The following is a 16,215-nucleotide window of genomic DNA, read 5'->3' on the forward strand; positions in this document are numbered from 1 at the left end:
TTGGTTGTAATACAAATTATATATGATTCTCAAGTCCCTATAATCTACTCCCGCTTCTTTTAAGATGTTTATGAGTTTATCATGTTTTACTCTATCAAACGCCTTTTTGTAGTCGATAAAACAAATATACACGTTACAGTCAATATCCCTGCATCTCTGCATAAGCACTTGGACAGCGAACAGAGCCCCCCGGGTGCCCCCCGGAATCCAAACTGCGTCCATGATACCTGTTCCTCGCATTTTTTATATATTCTGCCGTATATCACTTTCAGAAACGTTTTGAGCAAGTGGCTCACCAGGCCAAGTGTTCTGCAGTCTTCACACGTCCTGGCATCTACTTCCCTGGGCAAAGTCACGAAGGTCGACTTTAACCAGCTTTGGGGCATTCCTCCAGTTACGTATATTTTGTTGAATACAGTTGTTATCCATTTCATTCATTGTTCATCCATAAGTTTTAGGAATTCTACATAAAACTGGTCAGGCCCTACAGCCCCACCATCTCCAGTTGTTTTAATAGCTGACGTGACTTCTTCAATGGTAATCGGGGGTCCTGTTTGGCATTCAGTGTCTTCAATGGTATTCTGCCTTTCATCTGCAAAAGTTACTTCCGCACAACTACTTAAAGCACAACTGATTGAAAAGTGCTACGAACATGACATATATTTACACCTAGTATTTATAGACTTGCAACAACCCTTCGACTCTGTAGACACCAACTTTTACTCAAAATGGAAAACTGACTAAGATTAGTGAAAATGACAACGGGAAACTCTGTAGCAGAAGCTACAACAGAGGAGAGAAATATAGAAACTATAATTACAGAAATAGAAGTTCGACAAGGTGACAGGCTGTTTACAACATTTTTTAATATAGTACTGGACGGATCGATTAAAAAAACTGGAATCAATAAGATGCTCATACAAAGCTCTACACGACTTACAGGATACGCTGAAGACATGGTAATAGGCGCCAGAGATAAAAAAGCTTTAATGACTGATAGAAGAAGCGACACTTAGACGACTAAAAATAAATGAAGAAAAGAAGAAGTATACGGTAACCTCAAGGAAAAATTGTAACAGACAATATATGAAAATTGAACAATGTATATTCCAAAAAGTAGTGAGATTTAAGTATTAGACGAAGTTCTAGAGCCGAAAAATCATCGTCATAAGTAATATGGAGTTTTTCCTGTGAAATGTGCCAATTGTATATTGACAATTATGACCCCTTTCAGGCTGACACCTCAGTGGATACAGGAAGTAGCAATAAGGAATGAAAGGGGACAGTTAGTACAGTCATTAAAGGTTTCCCTATTTTGTTAAACCTCCATCGATTTGCATGAAAATTTGTGACTAGTTGGAGCATACCTCAAGTAATAAAACTGATTTGGTGCCAACTTGCACTTTTACAATGGTTGTGAATACCACCCCTTCCCGCGGGTGAAAACAATTTTATTAAAAAATAATCCCACAAATCGATAGAGGGACACATTTTAAGTAAAATTTATTATATCATGTTATTAAAATAAATCAATACTTTTTGAGTTATTAATGATCAAAGATTTGTCTATTTAAGAGTATAAGCGTGAAGTTACGGGTGATAAAAAGAACATATTAATTAATTGTATGTTAGTAATAGTATATTAAGTAGGGAGAACGGTAAGGGTTTTATACCGATCGAAGACAATTGTTTGGAGGAGGAGCGGAGCGAAGACTCCAATTATTGTCTGAGATCGGTTACCCTTAACGTTCGACATGTTTATAACGTTTTTTGCACGATTGATACCATTATAAATTATAAAATTAAACGTTTTCGTCATATTGACTAGTTTCGTTCATTTTATCAAGATAGATACTTTGGTTGTTAGGTAGTAACTAGGGTGCATAACAACAATGGAGAATTGAGTTTTTATTTATTTGTCAATAATTTTAAGTACAATTTTGATTATTATAAATTAAAATATGAGCGAAAGTGAATTTGAAGAAATTGAACGGGCTTGGGACGAAGGGTGTTCCGCAATTATTCCCGAAAAATCCAAAATCCGTTATCAAAATACCTACCAAAGTTTTAAAAAATGGTGCGAAGGCGAGAATTTAAGAATCGAAGAAAAGACTCTATTGGCATATTTCGTTCAAAGACATATGCAGTTGAAAGCTCCTGGAAGCCTCTGGGCAGAATATTCAATGATTAAATCCACCGTTTTTCTTTATGATGGCATTGATATTTCCAAGTTTTCAACTTTGATCGCGTATTTGAAGAGAAAAAATGTTGGCTATAGGCCTAAGAAAGCGAGCATTTTTACACGGGAGCAATTTGAAAAATTTCTGATGGAAGCACCGGATGAAGAACTTCTAGTTCACAAGGTAATATAAGCTAGTTTAGGTAAAAGAAATACTCTAATGAAGATTTTTTCATAATTTGTAGGTCGCAATGATATTGGGAATATCTAGTGCCTGTAGAAGAGAAGAATTATATAATATTACTATGAATGACATCCAACAAACCGATGGTTTAATGATTGTAAAAGTACCCAATACAAAAAAGAACATCCAGCGTACTTTTACAGTCGTTAATAAACCAGACGATAAAATTCCATATTTAGAAATTCTGCAAAAGTATATAAAACTTCGCCCATTACAAGTAAAATCAAATCATTTGTTCTTAAGATACGCCAAAGGAAAATGTTGTGCTCAAGTAATAGGGAAAGGGACAATCGGGGGCTGGCCTTCTCAAATTGCCAAATTCTTAAATTTGCCTAATCCCGAGAACTATACTGGCCATTCGTTCAGGAGGACATCAGCAACGCTTTTGGCTAATAAAGGTGTTGATGTCCTCGGATTAAAGCGTCATGGAGGTTGGCGTTCATCGACAGTGGCAGAAAGCTATGTAGAAGATTCTCTTCAAAATAAAATAGATTTTGCCGAAAAAATATTGTGCAATACTAGTAATACTACTAATGTATGCGATTCTGCAGGAGTTTCTGTTAGAAGTGAAACCACAGCCCAAAAAAGTGGGATTTCATTAAATAATTTAACAAATTGTACCATAAGTTTCAATATTAATAAATAATTCGTTAGTTTTCTTTATTCTTTAAAAAAAATAAATTAAAATTAAGAGATTTTTTAACTCGACGGTAAGTGAATTACTTACCGTCGAATTGGAGTACTTACCGTCGAGTTGGATTACTTACCGTCGAGTTGCTAGTAAATGTCACCTACTGACGTAAAATCTGTCACGGTAAACAGTCAAAAATGATCAATCGTGCAAAAAATATTATTTTTGTATTATTTCGATATTTAATTGAATTTTTTCTATCAATATAAACTGAATATGTCCAGAAACTGGGGGTGTCCAATAATGGGTACATTTGACATATTCGAATACACTTTTGCTAAATTTATAATACCGAAATAATATAAAAATAATATTTTACTACCATACAATTAATTAATATGTTTTTTTATCATCCGTAACTTCACGCATGTGCTCTTAAACAGACAAATATTTGATCTTTAATAACCCAAAAAGTATTGATTTGTTTTAATAACATGATATAACAAATTTTACTTATAATTTGTCCCTCTATCGATTTGCGGGGTTATTTTTAATAAAATAGTTTTCACCCCCGAGAAGGGGTGGTATCCACTCCCAGGGTAAAAGTGCAAGTTGGCACCAAATCATTCTTCTTTCTTGGGGTATGCTCTAACTAGTCACCAATTTTCATGCAAATCGATGGAGGTTCAACAAAATAGGAGGTGAAAACCTTTAAAGACTACACTAATTTTCCCCTTTCATCCCTTATTGCTACTTCCTGTATCCACTGAGGTGTCAGCCTAAAAGGGGTCATAATTATCAATAAAAAATATACACATTTCACATGCCAAACTCCATATTACTTATGACGATGATTTTTCGGCTCTAGCTCTTAGACTATATCTAGTTGTAACAATAGACAGCTCAAATAACTGGAGCGTAGAGATAACTGAAAGAGTAAAAGTGGGCCATAGAACATATTGGAAATACCAAAAACTACTAAAAGACAGACTTGTGTGGATCAGAATGGACAAGAAATACATATAAAGGCTGAAATGAAATGGCTCGGTATGTATTAAACTAAGGCGAGAAGATAATAAAGAAAATATTAAAGTAGAATCCTACAAATAAAAGAGCTAGAGGGAGACCAAAGTGTAGATGGGAAAATCAGGTCAGGGAATATATCAAAAGGATGAGATACTTAACTTAAGAACAAAAATAGAAAATATTAACGAATAGAGCTTATTCACCAGTGAAGCGAAATCACACAACAACATGTGAAGGAAGACGACAAAGAAACTAAAGACAACCGGAGTGATCTCCACGAAAAACGGATCAGAATGGGTACATATAAAAGTTAATATAGAAGTAAATTTACAATTCACAAGAAAGGTGATAAGACCATATGTGAAAGTTACATAGGAATCGCACTATTAGAAGTGATGTATAAGGTATTAGCAAAAATTATAAGAACTACATTAAAAACTTCTGAATCAGAGATAACAGGAGAATACCAGGCTGGTTTCAGACAGGGAAGAGGAACAATCGATCAAATTTTTTTGCTAAAATTATTACAAAACAGTAGTTGTGAACAAAATCTAGGCTTGCATATGCTCTTTATCGATTTTAAACAGGCTTACGACTCCATCTCACGAAAGGGGCTATACGAAGCAATGAGAGCACTAGGAATATCAGAGAAACTGATACGATTAGTTAAAATGACGTTAACCAACACAGTCAATAAAGTCATGATAGAAGGCAGTTTTTCAAATAAGTTTAACGTCAACAGAGGATTAAAACAAGGGGACCCCCTGTCAACAGACTTATTCAATCTAGTACTAGAAAAGATAATTAGAGGAGCCAATATCCAGACAAGGGGCACGATTCTTAACAGAAGACAACAGTGTGTAGGTTTGGCAGATGACCTGGTGTTTCTGACACGCTCAAGAGTAGAACTTCAAAAAATGTTCAAGCAATTTGAAGAAGAAGCAAAAAAATATGGCCTGACTGTAAACCAATGAAAAACCAAGTATATGGAAATGAGAGGAGAAAATGCTGAAGAAAATAAATGGATTACTCGAAGGGCAAATGACAAATATTATAAATTTGAGAAGGTAACTGAATTTGAGTAGGTACCTTGGAGTAACAGTTACAAATAGACGAGACGAAGAGAGAGAGAGAGAGAGAGAGAGAGATAGATAAACGGTTGTTGAAAGGTAGAAAAGCAGTAGGTTCATTAAACGCACTGTTGAAGGCAAAAAACGTGTCCAGGGCAGCCAAGATCCGAGCGTATGAAACAATTGTGAGACCAACGGTGCTGTATGCATGTGAAACTTGGACAATGAACCAGAAAGAAGAAAAAAAGCTAGAGATTTGGGAGAGAAAAATATTGAGAAAAATTTTTGGTGGTATAAAGGAGGCTAACGGGGAATGGCGCAGAAGAACAAACCAGGAGCTAATGGAGATGTATAAGAAACCTAAAATAACTCAGAAAATCAAGGCACAGAGAGTTAGATGGTTGGGTCATGTTTTACGAATGCCACAAGAAAGAAACGTCCTAAGAGTTTTATCAGCAGGAGAACAAGGGAAGAAAAGAAGAGGGAGACCACGAAGGAAGTGGTTTGCTGCTGTCCGGACTGACCTAGAAGAAATGGGTACAAGAGACTGGAGAGGACAAGTACAGGACCGCAAAAAGTGGAAGAAATTAGTCAAGGCTATCGAAGTCAAGGGCCTCTAAGGCCTGTAGTGCTGTTAATAATATAGAAGTAAATTGCAGATTCCAAGAACGATCTACCTTTTCTAAACAAAAACAGCCCTAAGAAAATGATATAAAGAGTATTTTAGATTCCTAGATAGAACGTTATTCACTTGTAAACTTACGGTATTGGTATCTTTCAAACTGCTTCTTTAAACTCGAACTAAAAAGCAGTTATACCAAGGAGATAAAAAATCACGTCACCTTCGGCGTAACTACTTAACAGTTAAAGCTCAAACTTTCATCATCTACCATCAATCTTCACCACATAACTAGTATCTTCTTTAAGTGCCGTCTTCACATAGAAAGTTCGATATCATCATCACTAGTTGCACTGAAGAGTTCTAGTATACCACCCACAAACTACATCACCAGTGACCAAATGAACATTGGATTTTGGTTCAAAAGTCTTTATAGAAAACAGATTAAGGTTGTGACTAAACATTCACTATTTACTTATTTGATGATGTTATTTAGACAGTAAATATCTAATTCTTGAAATGCTATTTGAGGGGTTCAAAAACAAGATAAAAATTGTTTGTCTATCGACAAATGGACAATGGCTACATATTATTTGTGATTAATTTTTATAAAATTGTAATTAACTTTTGAAGGTCGTTAAACAAATTAAAATAAATAACGTTTTCCACTCATAACCGAGTCATGAAAAGTATTGAAGAATAATGTCATGAATTATATGTTATAGGTGAAATTTTTGCCAACATTTTACAGTAGAGGTATGTATCAGTCTGCGATTTAAGGGCGTAGGCGCAAAATTTCGCGCCAATTTGTTTTAAATGCATTCATTTTTTTCGAATCCTAAGAAAACTAAAAAAAGATTACATTAATATTACCGAGGGCCGAAAGTCCCTTAGAATATCCATAAAGTTTCTTTTGAATGAGATATTTGAAATTAAAAATCACACTAAATTTTCTCTTTTTTTCATTCCTGTAATAGACAAGTAAGGATCTGTTTTTAGGTGGATGTGAGAGGTGGCATTCAGATTTTTGCGGATAAAGTTAGGTGATAACTTCCTTAATAATAATTGAATTATGCTCCTTCTTAAATATGCCCGGAACATTAATAAAAAAATAAAATATTTAAAAATTTCAAAAAAATTTCGTATTTTTTCTACTTTTTTGCTTATAACTTAAAAACTATTCATTTTAGAACAAAGTCGTATAGGAATAAAACAAAGATAATTAAATTTTCTATCAGATGCGATTGGCTAAAAATGTCTTAATTTATCACCCTTGCTTCAAGATAGCAATAAATATAAAATAAGGGGCAAAACAAGCCTGTCTTTATTCAATGATTTTCCATCTTTTAGGTTACACTTGGAACCTTCCTAATTAGCTTAGAAAATTTTTGTAATGTGCTAAAATCGTACACTAAATTTCATTAAAATTGACTTACTAGATTTTGCATAATAATTTTGCAATCTAAACTTTTTTTAAAAAATTAAAATTTTTTAAAATCTTGCACAACAAAAACTAGAACATACAAAGATTTGTCAATTTTTTTACATATAAAGAAGTACTCCACCTATCTAATGCACTTTACAGAATTGAAATCGGATTATTTAGGCAGCCTTAGCAATGTTTTAAAATTATAAACAATTTTTTTTCTTATAAACAAATTAGGGCTGTGGCCAGGAGGGGGTGCTACGGGCTCCTTTATTTAGATGGACTTACCCAAGTTTTTTTATGTATTTTGACCTGTAGAACACGAATTTTTTGGGTAACAGTTGATCCGGATGTCGATAAGATTTTTATAAACAAAGAACTTGAGGAATTACATAACACCGATTTTTCGCAAAATAAAACATTTTTTTGTATTTCTTGGGTAATTCTAAGCAAAAAATGTTCCTACAAGTTTTTTCGTAGGATGCATAGTTTTCGAGATAAACGCGGTGGAACTTTCAAAAAATCGAGAAATTGAAATTTTTGAACGCGAATAACGTTTGATTAAAAAATAAAATAGCAATTCTGCTGACAGCATTTGAAAGTTTAAGTCAAATTATACCAGTTTTAATTATTTGCATTGCTAAAAATTAATTTTTTTTATTATTAAACAAAGCTATTTTTTTATAAGCCAAAAAATTGTTTATAAATTTAAAACATTGCTGAGGCTCCTAGTCCGTTCTTTAACGGTAAAATATTGCAAAACCTCTAAATTTTAAAGAACCGCTTGGATTGACATAAAATTTGGCATACCCATAGCTAACAAGTCAAAGAAAAAAAGTGATATTGTGCCGATATGTGCTTTTGCCCCGGGGGTGCTTTTCACCCCCTCTTGGGGGTGAAAAAGTATTCGTCCAAAGTAAGTCCGGAAATTGATAAACTGACTAATTTTAAGTAACTTTTGTTCTATAGAGTTTTTTCACTAAGTCAATACTTTTCGAGTTATTTGCCAGTGAATATGTTCATTTTTTCAACAAAATAACCACACTTTTAGACGGTTTTTTGCAAATAACTCAAATAGTACGTATTTTGTCGAAAAAACATTTCTAGCAAACATATAGCCTGTAAAAAATTTAAAAAAATGCTGTATATATCACGTTTCTATACCTAGTAGAAGCAGAGTTATAGCTAATTAAAAATAGGTTCATATTCGTCAAATTCCAAATGGAATACTTTAACGTGAAATAACCAAAAATGAAGCACATTTCGGGGAAAAATCATTACAACTTATTTAAAGTGTTTAAAAACGCTTTATTTTTGTTTTATAAAAAAAATTTCTAGCATCAAAAGTAAACAAGTTACGCTCAAAATAAAGTTGGTCCCTCTTTTTTTGGTAAAAAAATCTGGAAAATCACCCCCTAATTAGTATCTCAAATGAACTTAATCGTTACGACTTCACAAGTTTCTTGACCCGTGTATGTATTGTTTATATGATCTGTAAGTTTCATCTGTCCAAAGTCCTTATTTTTGAAAGGGCTGTAGTTAAAAGGGGTTAAACGAGTCACTCATCACGAATGTATGCAAATTTAACAACATCAAATCTCAATAAATTTTTATCTAACAGAAAAACAAAAAAAATACATGATATTCAGAAAGGCAATGCTGACTTTTTTTGTTTTTCGAGATTTATGGTACCTCTAACAATTTTTAAGTTATTTTGAAAAAAGCATATTTTTCAAAATTAAAATTTTTAAAAATTTTACTTTAAAACCAAATTTTTTCCAAAATAAGCACTTTGAATCGATGAAACTTACAGATCATATGAACAAAACATAAGGAAAATAATTTGTGGAGCGGTAACGATTAATTTCATTTAAGTTGCTAATTAGGGGGTGGTCTTCCCGATTTTTTGCCAAAACAAAAGCAACCAACTTTATTTTGAGCGTAACTTGCTTAAATTTAATGCTAGAATCTTTTTATAAAAATAGAAATAAAGCTTTTTTTAAAACACTTTAAAAAAGTTATAATGGGTTTTCCCAAAAAGTGTTTAATTTTTTGGATATTTCACTTCGAATATTCTATTTGAAATTTGGTGAATATGAATCTATTTTTCATTGGCTATAACTCTGGTTTTACGAGGTCCAGAGACCTAATGCGTACACCATTTTTTTTTACTTTTTTACAGGCTATATTTTTGCTAAGAAAGATTTTTTCGACAAAATACTTACTTTTTCAGTTATTTGCGAAAAACCGTCTAAAAATGTAGTTATTTTGTTGAAAAATGAACATATTCACTCGCAAATAGCTCGAAAAGTGTTAACTTGGCGAAAAAGCTCTATAGAACAAAAGTTACTTAAAATTAGTCAGTTTATCCATTTCCGGACTTATTTTAGACTCATATTTTTTCACCCCCAAGAGAGGGTGAAAGTCACCCCCAGGGGAAAAGCACACATCGGCACAATATCACTTTTTTTCTTTGACATGTAGGCTATGCGTATGCCAAATTTCATGTCAATCCAAGCGGTTCTTTAAAATTTAGAGCAAAAACCGTGAAAGAATGGACTATCCTTAAATAATCCGATTTTAATTCTGTAAAGTGTATTAGATAGGTAGAACACCTCTTTATATGTAAAAAAATTAGCCAACTTCTAAATGGTCTACTTTTTGTTCAGAAAGATTTTAAAAAATTTGAACTATTTTAAAAACATTTAGATTGCAAATTTATTATGCAAAATTTATTAGGTAGATTGTAATGAAATTTGGTACACGATTTAAGTATGTTACAAAGAATTTCCTAAGTGAATTATTAAAGTTCTAAGTGCCACCAAAGTGGTTAAAAAATATTGAATAACAACAGACTTATTTTGCCCCCTTATTTTGTATTTATTGCTATATTGCAGAAAAGGTAATACTTTAAGACATTTTTTACCAGTCGTATATCATACAAAATTCAATTATTCTTATTTTATTTCTCTACGACTTTGTTCCAAAACGAATCGTTTTAAAGTTATAAGCAAAGAAAGTAGAAAAAATCGATGTTTTTCGAAATTTTTAAATATTTTAATTTTTTTATTAATGTTCCGGGCATATTTGAGAAGGAGCATAAGTCAATTATTATTACTGAAGGTGTCACCTAACTTTATCTGCAAAAATCCGAATGCCACCTCTCACATCAAAAAATAGACGTTTTTTCGCAGATCCTTACTGGTTTATAACTTATTAAAAAATATTTTAGAAGTTTTTAGGGACTTTCGGCCCTCGGTAATAAATCAATACTTCATTCTGCGTTTAAATTTTTCAAAAATACTTGGGTATTGGTTTTCTCAGGATTCGAAAAAAATCAATGCATTTAAAATACATTGGCGCGAAATTTTGCGCTTACGCCCTTAAATTAAAGTGTAGGTATTACCTAAATATTCAACTGGATTTAATGTCGACAGAGAATATATTAGCCTAAGGCTTTGGCCACACGGGCGTTTTTTTACGGCGCCCATTGGTTTGACTACCTCCTACACCAGCGATACTCAATCTTTTTCTTTCCTGGGCCACATAGTATAGGGGTCATTCCATTTCAAATCACTCAATTTTGGAGAAAAAAAAGAATGTGTGTGTACTTTGTACGCACGTAAGAAGATATTCTTCTATTATATAATAGGTAATTTAAACGAAGTAAATATATTTAAAAGGTTATTTGTACTTATTTTATTTAAAAATTAAAATAAACTTTCTTATCTACCACTTTCAAAAAAGAAGAATATCTTCAAAAATTATATAATAATAGACTTACAATCATAAAATCTATATAAAAAATAAAAAAATAATAACTTGCTTGGGGCTTGAACCCACTTCACGTCTACCGCGCCGTACGAAAGTTGACGCCATTTCAAACTGCACCAAACTCTCGTATACGTCATGTGGGAATATACACAAACTAAACGTTTACACCATAAATTTATATGAATTTAATAAAATTATTAGTTTGATTTTTGTCGATATAAAATACAACAAAATATAGAATAAGAAAACGATATATGAGATGAAGATTTGTAGAAAGTTTGTTCGTAATCAGATTATGTAAATTAAAGCATTGCCTACTAATAGGTAACTACATTTTTTTGTTTACATTTTCCAAATAGATAGGTATTGAAACTATTAGGTATTTCCAACTGAAACATTTAGAATTACGTACCTGCGGCTTTTCAAAACTATTTAAAAAGTCACTTTAATTATAAATTTGATTTTATTTCTGTCCACACATCAATAAAAACTAATATTATACAATATTTTTGTTTACCGATAACCTCCTTATTGAACAATTATTGACAGCTCATTTCAAAATTTCAACACCCAATCAGAGCCCGTATAACAACTAATACCATAATGTTGGTGTGCGCATGCGCGCGGATCAATCAAATTTTACCCTCAGTCGATTCGCCGCTAAAGAAGAATATCTTCAAAAAAATTTGGACCTCCGATTTGTCTGAAAATTTGTATATAGCTTCTGCGGGACGTAAAAATAAGATATTTAAGGTCAAAAAATCTTCTTCTTCTTTTTTTCTCAAAATGATATTTTATGCGATTTTACAGTGATTTGGTGTTTATTTATACAAATTTGCATTTTCTATCGTAAAGTATCAATGGAAAACATAATATTTTAATAAGGGGACTCAAATAGAGGTCATTATATGGCATTATAACAAGTTACTTTGATTCAAAACAAGCTTTTGATCAAATTTTATAATGTAGAAAACGTTAAAATACCGTTTTTTACATTTGTCTCCATTTCCAAAATACATCATAATCGATTTGGCTGAAAATTTGCCCACGTATAGACAAAACATAGGGCTTTAAGTGGTGAGAAGGATTTGAATTATATTACAATACCAAAAAGTTACATGCAATATTATAGTCAAAAATATCGGCGTCTACTGTAAGTACAATTAACTCGAAAATATCGACCTCACGACAAAAATTGTTAAAAATAAATTGTAATAATTGTAAATACGATTTATTTGGAACAATTTCAGTTCCTACCATTTTTGTCGAAAAGTTAAAAATGGCGGAGATATTAAGCAAAACAGGTTCTCCTTTAAAATCAAGATGGTGGCTAACGTAACGGAGGAATTCATTCGTGATTTTAAATTTAGGCTACTATTGACTCCCCTAAAGATCAGAAAAATAAAATTTTGGGCAGCTCGGCATTCAAGGTCAAATGCTATCCCGACTGGACTAATATATACTTTTGAGTCTGATATTACTGCAAGTAACTTTTTTTGTATTATAATATAATTCAAATCCTTCTAACCACTTAAATGCCTATCTTTTGGCTATCTGTGGGTAAATTTTCAGCCAAATCGATGATGATGTATTTTGGGAATGGAGGAAAATGTAAAAAACGGTATTTTAACGTTTTTTACACTATAAAATTTGATCAAAAACTTGTTTTGATTCAAAATAACTTGTTATAATGCCATATAATGACATTTTTTAGTGCTTTCTATTAAAATATTATGTTTTTCATTGATACTTTACGACAGAAAATGCAAATTTGTTTAAATAAACACCAAATCACTGTAAAATCGCATAAAATAACATTTTTTGAAAAAAAGAAGAAAAAGATTTTATTGACCTTAAATATCTTATATTTACGTTCCGCAGAAGCTATATACCAATTTTCAGACAAATCGGAGATCCAAAATTTTTTGCCTGAGTGATTTGACATGGAATGTACCATAGCTATTTCCACAGCTTACGGGCCGCAATCAAGATAAAGTAGTACACAGGGTGTTTCATTGGGAAACGGAAATACTTGAATGGTGAATAGAGGTAAATGAGGCGGTTCTAGACATACTAAATTTATTCCTCCACTGACTTTATAACCGAGTTACAGGGTGTTTTATCAATTTTGCCCATTTCTTTCTGGACCCATATCTTTAGAACTACCTTGTACATTTTTTTGATATTTGGTACACATATGTCACATTTAGAACCCAAACCACACAGCTACTAATCACAAGAAAAATCGAGGTCCCGATTAAACAAAATTATAAATCCATTGTGACCTTGAAACAACATCCTGTATATTGAAATAAATTTTCAAAACCCATTTAAATATTTGAAAAGAGCTTTAATATAGCTTCCATTTTTTGCACAGACAATGCAATGACTTTAATTTTGAAATTATGTCGAAATTTTTAAGAAAACAAAAATTTCGATGTAATTATTTAAAAATTAATGTCATTAAATTGTCTGCGCAAAAAACTGAAACGAGCAATTAAATTTAGTTTTTATGCTCTTTTTAAATGTGCAGACGAATTTTGAAAATTTTAATATACAGGGTGTTGTTTCAAGGTCAAAATTATTTTAAATTTTCTTTGTTAATTCGGACCTGAATTTTTCTTGTGATTATTAAATGGGTCGTTGCAATGTAGTAAATAAGTATTGATTATTTTTAAAATGAGTATTTGCTCATTAACTTTAATATTTTATTTTTAAAAGTTAATAATACCTTGCCTTTTAATCAGAATTCTTAAAAATTTCAATATAATTTAAAATTACAGTGAAAATTGTCTGCCTCGCTCCCAAACACGCCTCAAACACATCGGCACACTATCAAATAATTAGAGAAAACAAGTGAAATTTGACAAATAAATTGATCACAGGGCCCTTTAGTTAGCCTTCGGGCCGCATAAAAAACGCTAGAGGACCAAATGCGGCCCGCGGGCCGCAGGTTGAGTATCACTGTCCTACACCAATAGTAAAAAGTCGCCCGTGTGGCCAAAGCGTGAGGCCAGACAGGCGATAATTTACGGCGCCGTTAGAGCAGTAAACCCATTGGTTGACTAACTCCTCCACCAATTTTAGATGAAATAGGAGTTAGTAAACCAATGCCTCGTCAGGTTTACGGCTCTTACGGCGCCGTAAATTATCGCCCATGTGGCCTGCCAGTGCTGTAAAATGAAGCGGCAGTATAGCCGCCGTAAAAAGCATGGCCAGAAGGGGATGTAAATTACGGCGTGTGTCGCGAGACGTAAATACAGTGTTTTGGTCGTTGTTGTGGATAGATGAGCTACAAATTTGGACTCAGGTCCATTCGTTTGCAATACATGCCGAAGATGTAGGACTACTCTCACCCATTTTCGCGCTTCATTTACGGGCACCGTAAATTATCGCATGTTTGGCCTTAAGCTTAGATAAGTGAAATTCTGTTTATAAGAGATAAAGCTACAATTTATTGTAATGAAAATTTTTTGCTCAATTAGAAATCCAATGAAATCAATTAATTTGTGGTCATCTGATTGAATACAACCAATAAAACCAACATTATACTGAAAACAGATCCCATGGGCTGTTTTCACTCAATCATGTAGCTATGGATACCTACATTTCGTTTCATTTCGATTTTGACATTTCAAATATTCAATATTTCAAAATGTCACGATTTGGTTGTAATACTGATGAGAATATTAATGAAATTATCGAATCAAATATACCAAAGAATACTGTTTACAGTAAAAAATATTTGTATGGAAAGCGTTTATGGACTTTTGCAATGATAGAAAATATGAATTAGATGGAAATCGGACGGTGGAAGAATTGTTAATTGCACATTTAAATAAATTGTTTCTGCTCTGTATTTTTTTTTCATAACCAGCAAAAAATTTTCTATCCGAATAACCCTCGAACATTGATAAATGCTCAAACATTTTTTAACAACTTTCTCAAGCTTGTTGCTTACAGGCAACAGACCTCCGCCTACGGCGTCGGTCTGTTTCCAAGCAACAAGCTTTCGAAATCTGTTATAAAATTTTTTCGAACAATTATCAATGTCCTTGGGTTATTACTACTGAAAATTGCATTTTTGACTAATAAAATTCACGTTTCGGTTTCTACTCCAGCAATAGTCAATATAGGAATAGATGACAAAGATATTTGTGTCATTAAAAATTTGTACCGAAATCAAACTGCTATAGTAAAAATTGGAGCTAACTACACTGACGAGGAGTCAAACAAAGTGGCGGCATTTTGTCCCCAGCAATAGTTAATTTTTACTCGGACCAGTTATTTAAAAAGGCACTTGAGACTCAGCCATATTGAATAAAAATCAACAGGGAAATTTTTGAAAGTTTCCAAATTTGGCTTGATCGTATTCACGAAGTGGGAGAGGAAATGGGCTTTAAAATAAACTCGAACAAAACCAAATTTTTAGTCGTTAGTCGTAACCTACATCCACATGCAAAGCTTCCATTCTTCTTCTTTTTCAGGTGCCATCTCCGCTACGGAGGTTGGCAATCATCATAGCTATTTTAATTTTTGAGGCAGTAGCTCTAAATATTTTTTTCGAGCTGCATCCAAACCATTTCCTCAGGTTCTTCAGCCATGAAATTCGTCTTCTTCCGATGCTTCTTCTGCCATCTATCTTTCCTTGCATTATGAGTCGCAGGATGCCATACTTCTCGCCCCGCATAACATGTCCGAGATACTGTAGTTTTCTTCCTTTAATTAAAAGTTCAACTTTCTTCTCTTTACTTATTCTTCTCAGTATTTCATTGTTCGCAACTCTATCTACCCAGGAAACCCTCATAATTCTTCTATAGGTCCACATATATAAGGCGTTAAGTCGACTCATTGTCTCTACATTTAACGTCCATGATTCCACTCCATAGTATAGTACACTGTATACGTAACATTTTGTTAGGCGTACTTTAAGAGCTAATGTTAAATCTTTGCTACACAGGACCTTTTTCATTTTCATAAAATTAGAACGTGCTTCCATTAATGGAGCCCAAGTTGAAAGCGTTGACAAGATGACATATCTGGAAACTATCATAAACGACCAACTAGATCCAGACATAGAAATAAAACGCAGAGTAGCAATGACTGAAACTACTTTTATGAAAATGAAGTCATTCCTTTCCAATAATAATGTCAGTTTAGAACTAAGACAAAGAATGGTTAAGTGCTGTTTGTTCTGTAGGGGAAAGGCGGGCAAAATGGGGTACTTAAGGTTGAAAGATCAGTAC

The sequence above is a fragment of the Diabrotica virgifera genome, chromosome 2, assembly GCF_917563875.1.
Source record: "Diabrotica virgifera virgifera chromosome 2, PGI_DIABVI_V3a".
Lineage (NCBI taxonomy): Eukaryota > Metazoa > Arthropoda > Insecta > Coleoptera > Chrysomelidae > Diabrotica > Diabrotica virgifera.